The sequence below is a fragment of the Psammomys obesus genome, unplaced genomic scaffold (genome assembly GCF_907164565.1).
Source record: "Psammomys obesus unplaced genomic scaffold, mPsaObe1.curated_primary_1811, whole genome shotgun sequence".
NCBI lineage: Eukaryota > Metazoa > Chordata > Mammalia > Rodentia > Muridae > Psammomys > Psammomys obesus.
In genome coordinates, this window is record NW_026596073.1 from 26217185 (window position 1) to 26233474 (window position 16290).

Here is a 16290-nt window from a genome sequence, read left to right on the forward strand (position 1 = left end):
AATTTTTATATCCTGAAGATCCTTCCAGGCCTGACATCATTCCTTGAATTACTCTATTATTTTCCATAATATTTTTTTTTATTATTATTTGGGAATTTTACATCATGAACCCCAAGCACCCTCACTTTTCAGCCTTCCCAGGTCTGCTCACCATCCCTTGTGACCTCCCTCCAAGAAAAGAAAGAAAGTCTAATTTGTGTTGCTCATATACTCGCTGGAGTGAGATCAAACTCCCCCCCGCCCCCGTGGCCAGCCTCTTACAGAAAACTGAGTCCTTCCCCACAGGCACCCCTGCCAGAAGCCGTCGTTTGTGGAGTGCTACTTCAACATCCTCATCATGATTATTACGAGTTCTCTTTGATGGCTTTCTGTCTAGGCTTTTACTCTTTTGGGGTGGGTGGGGGTTGGGGTTGTCACAGAGGCCTCTTTCTCAACTGTGAGTCTGCAGCCATCAATACCATAGCGAAAGTAGCTTCTGTGTCCTTTACAGTCAGCAGGAGTACTGGTTCATAGATTGACATGTGATTTCTGGTGACAGCATGGATTACGAACATCCACATGGTCGCTGGTGTCAGCAAGTGCTGCTGACCTTGGTGTGGTCTCCTGAGGCAGTGTAGACTAGACATTGACCTGGTCCTCTGCTTCTGCAGGGGCTACGAACACCACCTCAGCCCTCGGCAGCAGTGCATGTCACAGACGCCAGCATCGGTTCAGGCAGCGGCACAGGCGTTGCCCTCACTCCAGGAGTTACATCCCCTATTATAGTTTTGGATAGTCCATAATACCTGGGTGTGAATGTGATTTTTTTTTAAAAAGTGTTGTATTGAGAAGATGACTAGATAAACACTAAAGTCCTGGTGCCATTCTCGGAAAGCGGCCTGCAGAAGCAAGTGAGCACAAAGGCTGGTCTATGTTACGATCTTGATGTTAGTTAGCCCAACTGGCTTCCTCAACTCTCACGCTCCTAACGTCAGCTTAGGCCAAATGGCTCCCTCTTCTGCAGAGTTTGTGTAATTAAGGCACGTCTTAAAATGGAAACACATGTTTAAGCTTCTCTTTCTGGGGCTACAGTTTGGTTGGTAGAATGCTTGCCTAGCATGCTTGTGGCTTTGGGTCCCACCCTCAGGACCACATCGGCTAGGTGTAGTGACACACACCTGTGTAATCTCCACACCAGGAAGTGAAGGCGGGAGGGCGAGAAGTTCAAGATCATCCTTGACTATAAGTCTAAGGTCAGCCTAGGCTGCAAGAGATCGCCTCAAGTGAAAAAGAAAAGTATTAAAGTCAACCTGCTGTCACGTTCTGCATATCTGCAAGGAGAAATCTGCACGAAGGCTTTAGAGTCTCACCCTTAGTACCTCAGGGAGACACAAAGGAACAAAGCAGAGAGTCAAGGCTTAGAACCCTGGTGGGGATGGAGGACGCCACAGCCTATGGCAACCTCATGAGGCTCTGCGTGAGGGGATGAAATGACTGAACATTCCACATAAGGAATCTTGGTTGTTGGTGACAGAGATCCAACCCAAAATAGAATAAGGGAAATGGAAACTTTTGGGTTTCATGTGCTGGGGAGAGGGGGGTGGGGCACTAGAGGGCCTTGGGGATTCTAGGAGGCAGGAAGTGAGAGCTGCCGGAATTCCCTGCCTTGAACTCTTTCTTAGGGAGGCATGTTGGTTGAGAGGCCTAGGGTTGTCCCAGAGTCACAAAGACACAGCTGCTCGCCAAGGGGACACTTTTGGAAATTGTGAAGCGGGACTCAGGCAGGCCTGACCTGTTCATCTGCCCACTGCTGGGATGAGGGTCCCTCGATGCAGTCCCCCAGGAACAGGAAGGGAAGTCTGGGGCAGACAGGAGGGAGCCCAACTGTGGGATTCAGAAAGGAAGTTTGCTCTGGTGGAATGGGTCCCAACCGGCTGGGATGAACTCCTGAACTATGCATGATCCTGGACCCAGTTTTACCCCCAACTGTGGGTCTCTAAAAAGGATTGGCATCTGCATTCAGGGGAGTTTTGCAGCTGGGAAAGTTTACTTGTGTGTGTGTGTGTGCTTGAGTTATTAAACTTCCCTTTTCCAAAATACCATGTGCACCTTTCAGTGGTTCTCATCAAAATACAGGATATGAAAACATCCTCAGAAAAGCAGAGAGAACTCTGTAAGAACACTGTCTGCCCAGGTGCAGCCGAGCCGGGCAGCCAAAACACCAAGGCTGAGGTTGGGCGGGATGGGCTAGTCTGCCCCAGATCAAGATGAAGCCCTGCTGCTGAAGGCAATCCACACATCAAGGCAGAGGTTGGGAGGGGGATACCAGGAGGGGGAGCAAATATCAACCTAAATCAGGGTCCAAGGGAAATGTGCTTCTTCTCAAGATGAACAGATCTGAGCTGGAGATGGCTCAGTGAGTAAAGGGCTTGAAAGTGCTCGCTGTAGGTATGAGGACCTGGGTTTGGATTTCTAACACTCGCATTAAAAATGATAATAATAATAATAATTTTTAAAAATGCCGGGAGGACCCATAACCTCAGCGCTAAGGACCGGGAAAAGGAGGCTCCTGAGGGCTCACTGGCCAGCCAGTTAGGTGAAGCAGTGGTCTCCAGGTTCAGTGAAGCATCAGGTATCAAAAAATAATACAGAGGGCCTGCAAGATAGTTCAGAGGCACGGACGCGGGAGCCACTGAGACTGAATTAGATCCCCAGGATCCACGTGGTGGAAGGAGAAGAGGAAAGGTGCTGTAAGCTCTCCTCTGACAGCCACACGCACACTGTCCACCTCATGCACTCCCCCCTCCACCAAATAAACAAATGTAAGCTCAAAGTAAATAGAAGAGTGATTAGAGAAACTCAGCATTGGCCTCTAATCTGCAGAGTAGCGCACGCGCACAGACACACACACAGTCTTGGGGTGCTGCGATTGCTGCTCTTTCAGCGATCTTGTGACACTGTAGTTGACCAACATCGCTTTTGAAGTGGGTTTCTAGGCTGCTACTCCATCCGGTTAGTGTGAAAGAAATGGAAACGCTCCCTGCAGGTGCGGTGAGCCAGGGGAGCGAGCGAGGAGCTCCTGAGCCCCAGAATTTACGGTTTTAAGAGCGGACTCACCCAGCATCACTGAAGTTCATATAAGAGGAGGAAACTCGGACAGACATCTTCTCACAGGGGAAGACTATGTCAACGCAAAGAGGAAAGAATGGCCTCGTGAGGATCTCACAGAAAGGGAGTGTGGGGCGGCCATCAGAAAGCTGACCGGGATCTGAGCTTCGGGCAGAGTTGAGAAAAGATCCCCTTCTAGTCTAATTTTTCACAGAGAGATTTTTTTCAAGACCACGGCTGCGAGTTTGGCTGCAAGTTTTAGACTGCAAATCAATGCGTATCTGTTGTATTTAAGCTACTGAGGTTGTGACAGCCTTGGGAAACGGATTCTTGTGGTGAAGCAGAAGTTAGAGAGCTGAGGAAAAAGTAATTAGGGTGAAACTTATCAATGTAAAATTATAATATATATACAAATGAAAATTGAGATAAAAAAATTAAAAAGAATGTTTCTTCTATATTATAATCATGGAAGTAGTGATTCTTTTTATTTGGATTCATTGTAAACTGCTAACAGCCCTTGGGAGTTTATTGGCCAGTTCTGTATATTTAATGGAAGACAGCCAATCAAAGTATTCATCTCTTAATCTTAACTGATATAAGAATAGAGAAGCTCTGAGGTTTTGCTTATGAAGAAAGGAAGGCCTTAATACAGTCAATTTAAAGGTATCTCAATACTGTTCTTTTCCTATTTTTTTTTTTATCAATTCTATTGCACTTGTAAGACTTTGAGCCTTTGTTTAAAGATTATGAAGTGTGGAGGAACTCTGGGTATCTATAGAATTCATTAGTAAGAGGGCTTTAGACAAAAGGGGGCAGGGAAGGCCAAGGTCATCTATGAAAATGGGCTGGCTTCGGGGAGTGGGGAACTTAGAAAAAATTTTTGCTAAGTTTCACCCTTAAGAAAACTGCTTGGGATGTAAAGCAAATAAATAAGAAAAAGGAAAGAAAAGAAAGAAAGAGAGAGAGAGAAAGAAAGCAAGAAAGAGAAAACTGTTTGGTAGGGTGGTGGTGAACACCTTAGTGCCAGTACTTGGGAGGAGAGGCAGGCAGATCTCTGGGTCCATTGCTGGTGGAAGTAAAACCTTGCACAGCCCCCACATTAGTCAGTGTTCCTTAGGAAGCTGGGAATAGATGCAGCTCAAGACCCAGCTGTACTACTCTTGGGTATATACCCCAAGGACTCTAAAGCCTACTATAGAGATACTTGCTCATCCGTGTTCACCGCTGCTTTACAGAAACCTGTCTCTAGAGGCATTATAGGCGTGGCTTCTGTGTCACATGTGTGTTAGTAGGTGGCGCTCTGACCTGTGGACATCTGAATGATTAGCAGTGAATGAAGTAGTGGACGTCCGTGAAAGAAGTGAGCCTGCGAAGACCACCACTCTGGCACCATGCAGGACCAGATGGGCTCCTAGGGGACTGTGACAGACGGTCCTCACACGCTGCCCCTTGAACAGGCCTGAGTGAGGAGCAAGCCTGAAACAACCACCAGATCAGTGCTTAGGAGCCCAGACAGGTCAGCTAGCCTGAGATGACCACCAGCCTAGTGCCCTGCAGGCCTGTGGGGTGTGGGGCGAGAGGCCATGCCCAAGATGACCCCTGCCCGGTGCCATAATGCATGAGCAGGGCATAGCAATCCTGTGGCCACTCTTAGGATGATCCCAGATACTCATAGACCCCTGACACTACTAAGAGGAGCAAGTAAGTGGTGGAGAAATGAAAGAGAAAGAGAAACAGAAGCATGCAGGCACGCTGAAGAGAGGCAGAGCTGGAGATTCCAGGGTAGTGAGAAACAGCCTGATGTGAGTAGCCAGTGATGCCACCTGGGACCATGGAGGGGGGGGGTCCTGGCCTGTGCTGGTTGCCACTGGGGGCCATATCTAGGTCTGTGGCCCTGAAGCAGCAGGGATCTGTTTGGTTACCACCATTTGGTTACCACCAAAGGCCAGGTAGATGTCTCTAGTCTGGGATCTAGCCCTGGAGGACATGTTAATGTCTGAGAGCTGCATAGAGCTGGCCATACCCCTCTCCTAGGCATTGTGGGAGAGCTGAACCTGGGGTCATGAGAGCAGGAGAGCTGACCCCACCCCTAGCCAGCCGCAGTGCTCTGGAGAATGCCCCCCTCCTGGACATTGAAGGAGTTGCGTTGAGGTGGCCCTGAGGCTATAAGCATGGGAGAACTTGCCCTGCCACTTGTTTCTCAGGTGGCGGTATGGCTAAGGGAGAGATGCCCTCCTCCCTCCTCTCCCCTCACCACCTGTGGCAGACGAGAACCCTGGCTCTGGGGTTATGAGAGCAGGAGAGCTGTCCCAGACCCTCTCCAGCTGCAGCACTCAGGAGAGCAGGCCCTGCGCCTTACCTTGGCAGCAGGGTAGAGCTGGCCCTGTTTGTGTGTGTGTGGGGGTGGGGGGGAAGTGGAGTAGGGAAGGGGTTGCAGATGATAGATGATCTGACCCTGAGGGCAGGAGAGCTGGAGAATTGTAGGGCTGACCACCAGCTCAGACACTTCTCAGGCCCAGATCCAGAGATTTTGCTGTAGTGCACGAAAGGACTGGTCCTATAGATCTGAAAGTACAGGATCTCCATGACACAGGGCAACAACAGGATGTCCAAGAGGAGTCCCAGGGAGGACCCAGTATTGGTAGGGTAGCAGAAGCCTCATACCAGACCAATGAGTCATTGCAATGAACATTTTCAAGCAAAGAAATGTGGACAAAAGGGTATACTATGGGACACACTGTGACACACTACAGCTTCCACAAAGAATTTTTTTCTCTGTTGGGGAGGAGGTTGCAAGGGTGGAGGGCAGGGAGATGAGTTGAATTGAGGTTCATGATGTGAAATTCGCAAAGAACCATAAAAAGTTTAAAAAGAAACACAGGAAGAAGGCAGGCTGAGCAAGCTACATAAAGATCAAGCCAGAAAATGACACTGTCCCACTGTCCCTGCTTCGGTTCCTGTCTTTGCTTGGAGTCTTTACCCTGTCTTCTCTCAATGGCGGAATGTAATCTGTAAGATGAAATAAACCCTTTCCTGCATGTGTGTGTGTGTGTGTGTGTGTGTGTGTGGAGGGGGAGGGGAGAGCCAAAAATTGGGAACAGCCGTCAACTAATGAATAGTAGTCATTTACACAGTTGACTACTATTCACCTTGTAGAAAGACAGAATTATGAAAATCACAGGTAAATGGATGGAGCTAGGAAAAAAAATTATCCTGAGGGAGCCAACCCAGACTGCAAAAGACAAATATTGTGTGTTTTCTCTTATATGTATATGTTAGCTTTTAAGATTTTGATAGGCACACTACAATCTATATAACCACAGAGGTTAGGGTATCACATGAGGGGCTGATGAGAGGAGAGAATACCCCAAAGGAAGGGGATAGAATATATGGTTATGGAGAGATCGATGGAGGAGACTGGGGTGAAGAAGGGGGAGTAGGAGAAGGAAGAGGGAGAGGGAAAAGTCCTATGGAAACCTACTCTCATAGAAGCTTCTTAAAATGTATGAATATGTGAAAGAAATCTAAACTGACTCACCAAATTACAAAGGAGATAATTAATTTTTCACCACCAAGTGAGACTTCGGTGGCAGCCTTTTTGGAGTTAATGGCAAGTTTGCAGTTAATGGCATCTGAGCAGAGGAATTTGGCCTCTTGGCTCTGGCTTCAATCCAAAGTCTAGACTCTCATAGACTGACCATGACAGTCCTTCAGCAGAAGGCTTCGACCCTGAGAACTAGATAGTAAATTCCTTGCAACCATGGTAACCAGACAGCAGGTTCTGTGTAACCTTGAGTTAAACCCTCTTATGTTTTGGCTAAGTAAAATTGCCTGCGTGAGAAACTGCTTGTGCTTTTCTGCCTACTTAAGTGTTAACCTGACGTCCATTAAACCGACACCTGGATCAGAGCCTAGATTTGGTGTCCTTCTCTCTGTCGCCCTGTCTCTCTCTCTCTCCCCAGCCCTCTCTCAGGTGGTGTTCAGGTGTTGCTGCAGGGCAGCCGCAAACTTCCAGTGCCAGGAATCAGTTACATCTAATTGAGTCATTTGCCAGAGGGGCCCCATGGAAACCCCCAAATAATCCAGGCTATTCGAAGGCTATTGGTCGCTCTCCACCGGAAGGTAAGGCCCAATTGCTAAAAGAACGTTCATGTACCTCGTCGAACATGGAGAGTTCAGCTGGTGCCTAACTAGAACCTTCACCCCTATTAACTAGTGTTCACGGTGCTGAAAGGCACTTTGCCTACTGTCAGAGAAGAAAGGTAACTGCTAACCTAGTTACAAACCCAAAGAACTACGAATATGAAGTGCTGCATAATGAGTTGGGGCAACAGTATCACAAACATTGTGGAAGTAACCAATTCTCTACTTGGATTTAAGACCCACTCCACAAGATGGAACCCATGACTGACACTACCAGGTGGCCAAGAACCTGAGACTAGATAGGCCTAAGGGGAAACCAAACACTATTACTTTGTTAAAAGACATAGCAAGAAAGTAACTCCTAACAACATTCTACTTAACTTGTAGATCAGTGTCTTGTTCATCCATCATCAGAGAAGCTTCCTTCTGAAGTAGATGGAAACTCATTCAGAGAGCCATAGCTGGACAGTGTGCAGCCAGTTGAGAGACTTTGGACCACTCAATCCTAAATGAGATGTCTTCATTAAACCCATATCTCAGGGCTCAGGCAGCGATGTGGAAGGGGAGGTGGAAAGACTGTAAAAGGCAGACAGAATGAATAACAGCAAAAAAACCAGGATCTTCCAGACACAATAGGACCGACTCACAGATGCACTCACAGAGGCTGTGACACGCACAAGGCCTGCGCAGTTCTAAGCCAGTTGGGGTCCCAGCACTGAGAAGGAAGAGTGGACACGAGGCCCCACCTCTAACCCAGAAGCTATCTTCAATTGCTACCCACTGGCAAAGGGAAAAATGAATTCAATGACATTTTTGTAGATTATTTTTAAAAAATTCATATTGTTTTGTTTGAGTATTTTTTTTACTAGTCTTTTGCTTGTATATCACGGTTTCCAATTTTGTGTTTACTTGGGGTTTTGTGTGTGTGTGTGTGTTTTGTGCTTCTTTTTCTTTTCTTTTTTTTTTGTTCTTTTTATTTGCCTGTTTTTTTGTTTGTTTTTGTTTTGTTTTGTTTTTTAAAGAGAAAGAAGTTGTAGGGTTGGAGAGGTAGGGAGATGGGAGCATTTGGGAAAGGGGGGCCATGACCAGTGTGTAGTGCTCTAGAGGCCGTGGGACCTGGGAGATAAAGCCAAGAAAAGAGGCAAACTAAAGTTTCATGCACCAGCCAACTTTATTCAGAGCATCAGACAGTTTGTACTCTGAGGGTTAAAAGGAGACACATGAGTAAAATGTGCAGTCACAAGGGCAAGCTGCAGGTGGTACACAAGCTTCATGCAGCAAAAACATGTTTTTCCATAGAGACATAGAAACAACAGCCAGTTGTAATGAGTAATCTGAAGTAAACTCACTCCTATCTGCTGCACCTGGGAGGAACAGGAAAACACATTCCAAGAATAAGTCTGTGTTTTGAAGAAACTAAGGTCAACAAGACTCTTGTCTGATTTTTTTGGAGTTTTCTTACAAGCACTCAGAAGTCCCCTTGAACAACTTCATTGTTAGACTGTGTTTTGACATTTACTCCTTTTTTGTTTGCTTTTTTAATGTTTTTTATTTTTAATTTCTTTTGGCTTTTATAAACTTTTATTATCATTTATTACAATTTATTCAATTTGTATCCTGGCTGTGGCCTCCTTCCTCGTCTCCTCCCAATTCCACTCTCCCTCCCTCTTCTCCCCTATGCTCCTCTCCTAGTCCACTTCTATATGACCCTAGCCTATCAGGTCTCATCAGGACTGGTTGCATTGTCTTCCTCTGTGGCCTGGCAAGGCTGTACCCTACAGGTGAAGGTGATCAGAGAGCCTGTCACTGAGTTCATGCCAGAGAAGGTCCCTGATCCCCTTACTAGGGACCCCCCATTTGGATACTGAGTCTATGGGCTACATCTGAGCCACATGATATGTACTCACTCATAAGTGGATATTAGACATATAACATAGGATAAACATACTAAAATCTATACTCCTAAAGAAGCTAAACAACAAGGAAGACCCTAGGAAAAATGCTCCTTTTTTTTTAAACATGGAATAGCAAGAGAGGTTTTGATTTGAGATGTTGTTGATAAATCCAATTGTCATTTGATGCATAAATAGCCAATAAGCCAGCAAATTATAAACGTAAAGAATAATATTAGAACAGTGAAGTCATCGTGTGTAATACTCTGCCACCAAGAACAGGGATCCAAACTGTGCCCAGTAATATTGGTTACATTATTACACTGACCAGGAAAATCTAGAGAATAACTTGAAAAGAGACCCATGTGATTAATAGTTCTGGAATTGTGTATTTGCCTTTTAAGAGGTACAAAAATGTTATAATGTCCTATGCAAATAGGAAGTGATTAAAGCCCAGGGAAAAATTAAATGCATTCCTTCTCCAGGTGAATGAATGAGTTTTTATGGTCCCAAGGTCCATTTATAAGCACAGAGTCATTAGTAAAGATAGCAGGAATGGATCCACTCTACAAGAAGCAAAGGCCAATGAGGAACATAACACCAACACACATACTCAGAGGCACTAACCACAGATGCCTTTGGTGCAGAGGGCCATAACTTGGCCCCAGGTGGGCAGACTTGACTTCTGATGATGTGGTCATTGTCTCCTTTTGCCCTTTTTCTGGAACCTTGTTATCTTCCTGGTGACTTCCACCGTCTTCTTACCCTCTGAACCGGTTTAAGCAAAACCGGAAACAATATCTAAGTGTTTATGAGTTAACTGTAATAGATGAATCAAAACAGCCAGTTTCACCTGTTCAGCTGAGAAAAAAAGAAATAGTTGATTCAGATCTGGACCATGAATTCCTTCTATATCCTTAGATGAACCATCAATAAAATAAGTATCTATCTGCCTGTGGTATGGGAGAAGGTTGAATAAATTTTTAATCATCAATTCAATTTGTATGAGAAAAATCTCATAGCTTACCAGCTGGATAATGATTTCCTAGCCTTCCATAGTAAAATGCATATGAAATTTGATAATTCATAGAGTTCTGCAATGCTCTTAAAAACTTGACTATTAGTTAAGGGAAATACATACAGCAAGGATTAAATTCATATAATTGTTGATATCCGGTCCTCCCTGATTTACTAATTGAGCAAGAAGAGTAAGGTACGCAGTTTGTATTTTATGGCCCTTATGGTAGAAATAAATCTATTCCTAAGGTTTGCCCTCTTGTGTTATAATACCTGTGGGAGAGAGGTTAGTGGGGAAAATAAGTAAGTCTAAAAGCAATGAAGGTTCCATATGATACGTAAATGCCCTTTTAGAGTGGACTCAAATAACTATAGTTCTTTTCTTGACTCTCAAGGTACTAGGTGAGGACTGCCCGATGCCGAATATCCTTCCAGAGTTTTCAATAGATTCGTTAATGCATTGGAAATACCAAGTGCAGCTTGTGAGGCTGGGAGGAATTGGGAGACACATTCCTTTTCCCTGCTGTGCCCTGGCTTGCCTAGGTGGTAAAGTTAGCATTTTCATAGATGCTTCCCAAATCCTTATCAAAAAGTGGAGAGAATTTAAGATTAAATTGATTATCAAATTTATGACCTCATGCTTCGGGGTCATTTTCAGGCATTGGAGGATATGTGTGTTTGAAGCAGTTCCAGTAAAAAGCTGAGGGAGCCATCACTTGTGTAGTTATTGGTGATGCTGTTTTTTTTTTTTTGTTTGTTTGTTTGTTTGTTTGGTTGGTTTTTTGTTTTGTTTTTTTTACTTATTTTCAATTTTGCTTGAATGGGGAAAATCTCTTTTGCCTCATTTACCAATTTTAAGGCTTGATCATCCAGTTTATATTCATTCAAGAAATTAGTCATCTCTTTTTCATGATTAAAATCCTCTTTATCTTTCTTAGGCATTTTCGTAACAGTCCAAATTAATGCACAAGATACCCAAAATTGAATGGGGATCTTTTCCCCCTTGTTTACATGCCTTTTCAATATTCTTTCGAACTCTATCCCATACTTCTTCATCTACAGTTTCTTCTTCTGGGAGCTAGGAATTATACTTGTGCTTCTCTTTAAAAAAAAAAAAATATGTACAAGCTTGACACAAGGCAAAGCCTTCACTGGTCTGTGCCTCCTTGTTTTCACTCTCCTCCTTCCGTGAGGGTCTCCACTCTCTTCTCTCATAGCCGATGTCAGGCCCAGTTCACGATCCTCTTGTTGACAGCTCTAGAGGTGGTGAGACCAGGGAGAATGAGTAAGACTAAAGTCTCACGCAATAGCCAATTTTATTCAGAGCATCAGACAACCTGTACTCTGAAGACTGATCCACATGGGGAAAGTGTCCAGTCGCAAGGGCATGCCACACATGGTGAAAGAGCTGCGTGTGGAAAATCATGCTTTTCCACAGAGGCACATAAACAAGTAACAGTAGCAGGTTGTAACAAATAATCTGAAGTAAACTCACGCCTATCTGCTGTATCTGGGAGGGACACAAAAACACATTCCAAGAATAATTTCATGTTTTAAAGGAACTGAGATCACGAGACTCGTGTGCTGGCTGATCTTGTGTCACCTGACACACAAACTAAAAGAAGGGAACCTTAATTGAGAAAAATGCCTTCGTCAGATCCAGCTGTAAGGCATTTTCTTAATTAGGCATTGATGGGGGAGGGCCCAGCCCACGGTGGTTGGTGCCATCCCTGGGCTCATGGTCCTGGGTTCTATAAAAATGTAGGCTGAGCAAGGCATGTGGAACAAGCTAGTAAGTAGCACCCCTCCATGGCCTCTGCATCAGCTCCTGCTGCCAGGTTTCTGCCAGGTTTGAGCTTCTGTCCTGATTTTCTTTGGTGATGAACAGAAATGTGGAAGTGTGAGCTGAATAAACCCCTTTATTCCCAACTTGCTTTTTAGTCATGGTGTTTCATTGCAGCAATAGACACTAAGACACCTTGTCTTGTTTTCTTGGAGTTATTTCACAAGCCCTCAGAAAGTTCCTCATATGAGTCTATTCTTGACGTTGTTCTTAAAAAGAAATAAAGAAAACTGTTCTCCGGTACCATTTAATGGCAACACGCTAGTATCAGCTTTATTTACCCCACAGTCACCAGTTCATATGTTCTTGGTTTAAAATCCATTATAAAGACAACAGCTTTCATAACCGATACACTCTTTTTTCCTTTTCTTGTTGCTGAGACAAGCTCTCAGGTAACACAGGCTGGTCTCAGACACTATTCTCAGAGGGATAGTCTTAAACTTGTTCCTTTTCCACCTGTGCTGGGACCACTCCAGCACTCATGTATAAGTGTTATACATGAATCCAATTCCACATTTTCAGACTGAGGGGTCAATATTCAGTTTGACCAATGCTTGGATAAGCTGTGTCATACTTTTCTGGTTTATTCAGCAAGCCACACTTTGCAAACGTTTTCACTGAAACGCCTTCCTTTCTCTTGTCCTCAAACAGAGCTCTGTGTAGCTGTGTGTCTAGTGTAGGGTTTTCAGGATAAGGTTTGATTGATCTGCACCCAAGAAAAAAAATTAATTCTGCCTTGTAAAGATTTTTTACTTTGCCATGGGGCAAGGCATGTTGTGCATGAGTGTACTGCTGGTGCTGGGGACAAGTTCCAACCAGTTACGATAGTAACATGGGCTCTTCACCACGGAGCCAGCTCTCCTGTCCTGAACCCTGGAGAGTTCACAAATACTGTGAATACCAACATTTGTTTCAGTGTTAAATTCCTTTTTATTTACTTACTCAGTTGATTACTAAATTCCTTCTCTCCACACATCCCTCTCCTCCTATCTATGAAGAAAAAAAAGAATCTTCAAGAAGATACTCTATATGGGGCTACGACAAGAATGAAAAGTGAACAACAACAACAACAAAAAAAGATATTCTATGTAAGCCAGGCATGGTGACACACACCTTTAATCCCAACTCTCAGGAGATGGAAGCAATAGGATCAGAAGTTCAAAGTCATGCTCATAGCAACTCTGAGGCCAGCCTTGGCTACATGAGATTCTGTCTATAACACACACACACACACACACACACACACACACACACACCCCAAAGCAAGCAAACAAGCCAAACCCAAAGCAAAACAGCAACAATACCCCTCACCCTCAAACACAACCATACTAAGAGGATATGATATGTGTGTGCCATACAGAATCCTCTCCCCTTGGTCAGTCACTGAATCCTGAGATGCATACAGTTTGAGGACATGGCTCTAGAATCAGATGTAAGGGCCCAAACCTCAGCAGCAACTTGTGGAGCAGGGGATTGAAGTGGGTAGTAAAGGCAGAGCCTGTGACATCCTCTGCTGCAGGTGCCATGGCCTGAAGATCCCTTGAGGGATTCTCATTACACTGTGGCCATAAATAGGGCTCATGGAAGAGGCCATTGCAGTTTCTGGCTTAACCATCATGTGACTGGCCTTTGGCAGAACTCTGGAGAAGGCTAACTGTGGCTTACATTTTCTTCCCTCTCAGTGACCCATAAGCTTTTGGGACCTGGATCCATCTTTGGTGGCTGATTCTGCTTTTTCACTGTTGCACAAGGGCTTGTCCAAAGGGCTCACACTTCAAATGGACCTTCTTGTCTGAGTCCCTGCCTCCTCCCAGCTCCCCAGAGGGAACAGACTGCATCTATCGGTCTTAGGGTTAGGTTTTACAACAGACGGTTTCGAGCTTACAGGAAGAGAGGTGGCGCAACACAAAAGACCAGGGCAGGCATGTAAGATGTATTCAGAGTGTGGAACAGTGACACCATTTTAATGAGCCACAAAGAGCACTTTTTTGGGTGTTGAGTATGGACAGAAGAATTTGAGTTATGAGTTGAGTACTCATACTGATGAGTTACTTTACCAGATCCTGAGTGTGTGTATATGCAGAGCTGGTGCTGGCATACAAATATTGGTAGTAGATATGTTGAGCCCTGAAATAAGGTAGTAATTAGTCAGAGATGACAAAATGGGTTCGGATTTTAGAGACATTTCAAGTGTTGTTTGAGTTCCTAACAGAGAGCCATTCTGCCCATTTGGCAGCTCACAGGATGAGGTGGGGCTTGGGCTGGTTTCTGAGAAGCAGGTTTGACTTAGATGTGCCGGCATTGGGAGTGCTGAGAGAATATGGTCCTGTCAGGAAAGCCCACAGCTGTGACGCTCAGGGAGTGGCCAGTGGCCAGTTTGGGTGATAGAGTCTATCTGAGAGGAGCTGAAGAGATGACTCCACAGTGAAGAGTGCAAACTTGTAGAAAAAAATTGGTTATTGATGTTTGTTATTAATCCATAGTTTATCGTGGTGCTTGTTATTTTACCCCCTATCATATCAATAAAAGACACAGACACCTGTTAGATTTTTAATACACCTCTTCACTTGATCTGGGCAGAAACTAACCCCTACGCTATCTTTACTTCCCAGCTCCAGGTCCCATGCCACTTGCTTTAATTATTTCTAGCTGGGCTCCTTCCCATCCAAAAATCCCAGAAACGTGTTTTCCATCTGGGTTGCTTCCCTCCATCTCCCGATCCTCAGAGCAAACTCCTCCCAGCTAGGTGCTCCTAATTCACACTCAACCCATGGTGGCTCTGCTTTCTCCTCCCCCCTCTCTGTCTTCCTCTTCTCTTCTTCCTCCTCCTGTGATCCTTCTCTCCTCCAAACCCCCTCATACCTCAGCTCCGCCTACTTCTCTTCTGCCTAGCCCAGGCAAATAGGCAACTTTATTTACTATTTATTTAGCTATTCAGAGATAATTTGGAGGTGAGGTTACATCATTTTGGTTATGTGAGGGTTTGCTCTTAAAACAGTAAGAATCTCAGGGGGCAAGCAATTAACATCTGAATACATGGTAGCTCGAGATCAACTTCCACAATTCCCCCTTTCTGTCTCATTAAAAAGGCTATAAAAACAATATACAGTAAGAACAGTTATAGAACAATCATACAATATATTAGGTAAGACTTATATACATAATGTCCAGTCTATATTTATTTGACAATCCTGAAAAAATTATTATTTATCCTATCTAGGTGAGTCTAAAGTTTTGTACCTAAATAATTTTCTATCATATTTTGTATCTATCTATCTAAAAACATCTTTCTAGACCTTAAAACATCTTCTTAAATCCTAAACAAGCAAGTTTAATTGTAAAACTGTAACTATCTAGTCTTCCACCCCATCAAAGACTTGAGGAGGAATAAATTATTACCTGAGTGAGCAGGAAGTGCAAGCTAGCAGCTTCCAAAATAAGTAAAGATGACAGAGACTGTTTGCTGCCTGGACAGTCACTCAAAATCTCTCTATAACATTGGAGCATCATCCTCAGCCTTCTGGCCCAGTATATCTTAAAGGTATATTTGGGAAGCAGGAACTACGAAGGACTTGCTTACCCTGTCTTGGCAGAGCGAGGCAGTTAGCTCAGCCTGTGTCCAAGTCTTGTCCATTTTTAGTCAGCATATTGTCTGCCTTTGCCCAGTGGCTAGCTTGCCACATTAGAAGCAACTCCATACGGAGGTTTTCTGATGTTCATATCTTCTTAAAGGTAGGCTGGGGGTGCTGCCAGGAGCTGACATGCCTCAGGTCAAAAAGACCTTAAATTAATAAAAAAACATCTTTAGATGCCATATTCTGTAGGTCTCTGAGGTTTTTGAAGACCTTTATCTATTTATTCATTTTTACATTGTACACTTATCTATCCATCCATCTAGCTGCCTATCCACCTATAGTAAATCTGAACAAACATTGCTTGTTTTTAGTCATTTGCTGTCTGTTTAACCTAGAAAGCATATTTCTGCAATAAGCTAGACTGGCATCTGACATAACCATGAGTCTAATTGACTAACCATTGACTTGTATTATTTAACTCTCCTAAACAATTTGTAATAGCAACTTTTAAAAAGACTGGAAGTAAACCTTGTATTTATAAATTAGTTGTATAGGTCCAATACTTCATACCAGAATCAAAACATATAAACATATATGTGTATCAAAAGTAACCTTAAATTTGTATCAATATATCAAGATTTATACCAATAAAAATTTTAAATCTGTATCAATATACAATATTCCATAACAATGTAAACAAAAATAACCTTATTAAAGAGTAACAGTTAAAGCT

General features: G+C 43.9%; 1 pseudogene; it reads left to right on the forward strand.

Moving 5' to 3' along the window:
* The first annotated feature begins 4328 nt into the window (after positions 1–4328).
* LOC129690575 (small nucleolar RNA SNORA17) lies at positions 4329–4384 on the forward strand (annotated as a pseudogene).
* Positions 4385–16290: the final 11906 nt, after the last annotated feature.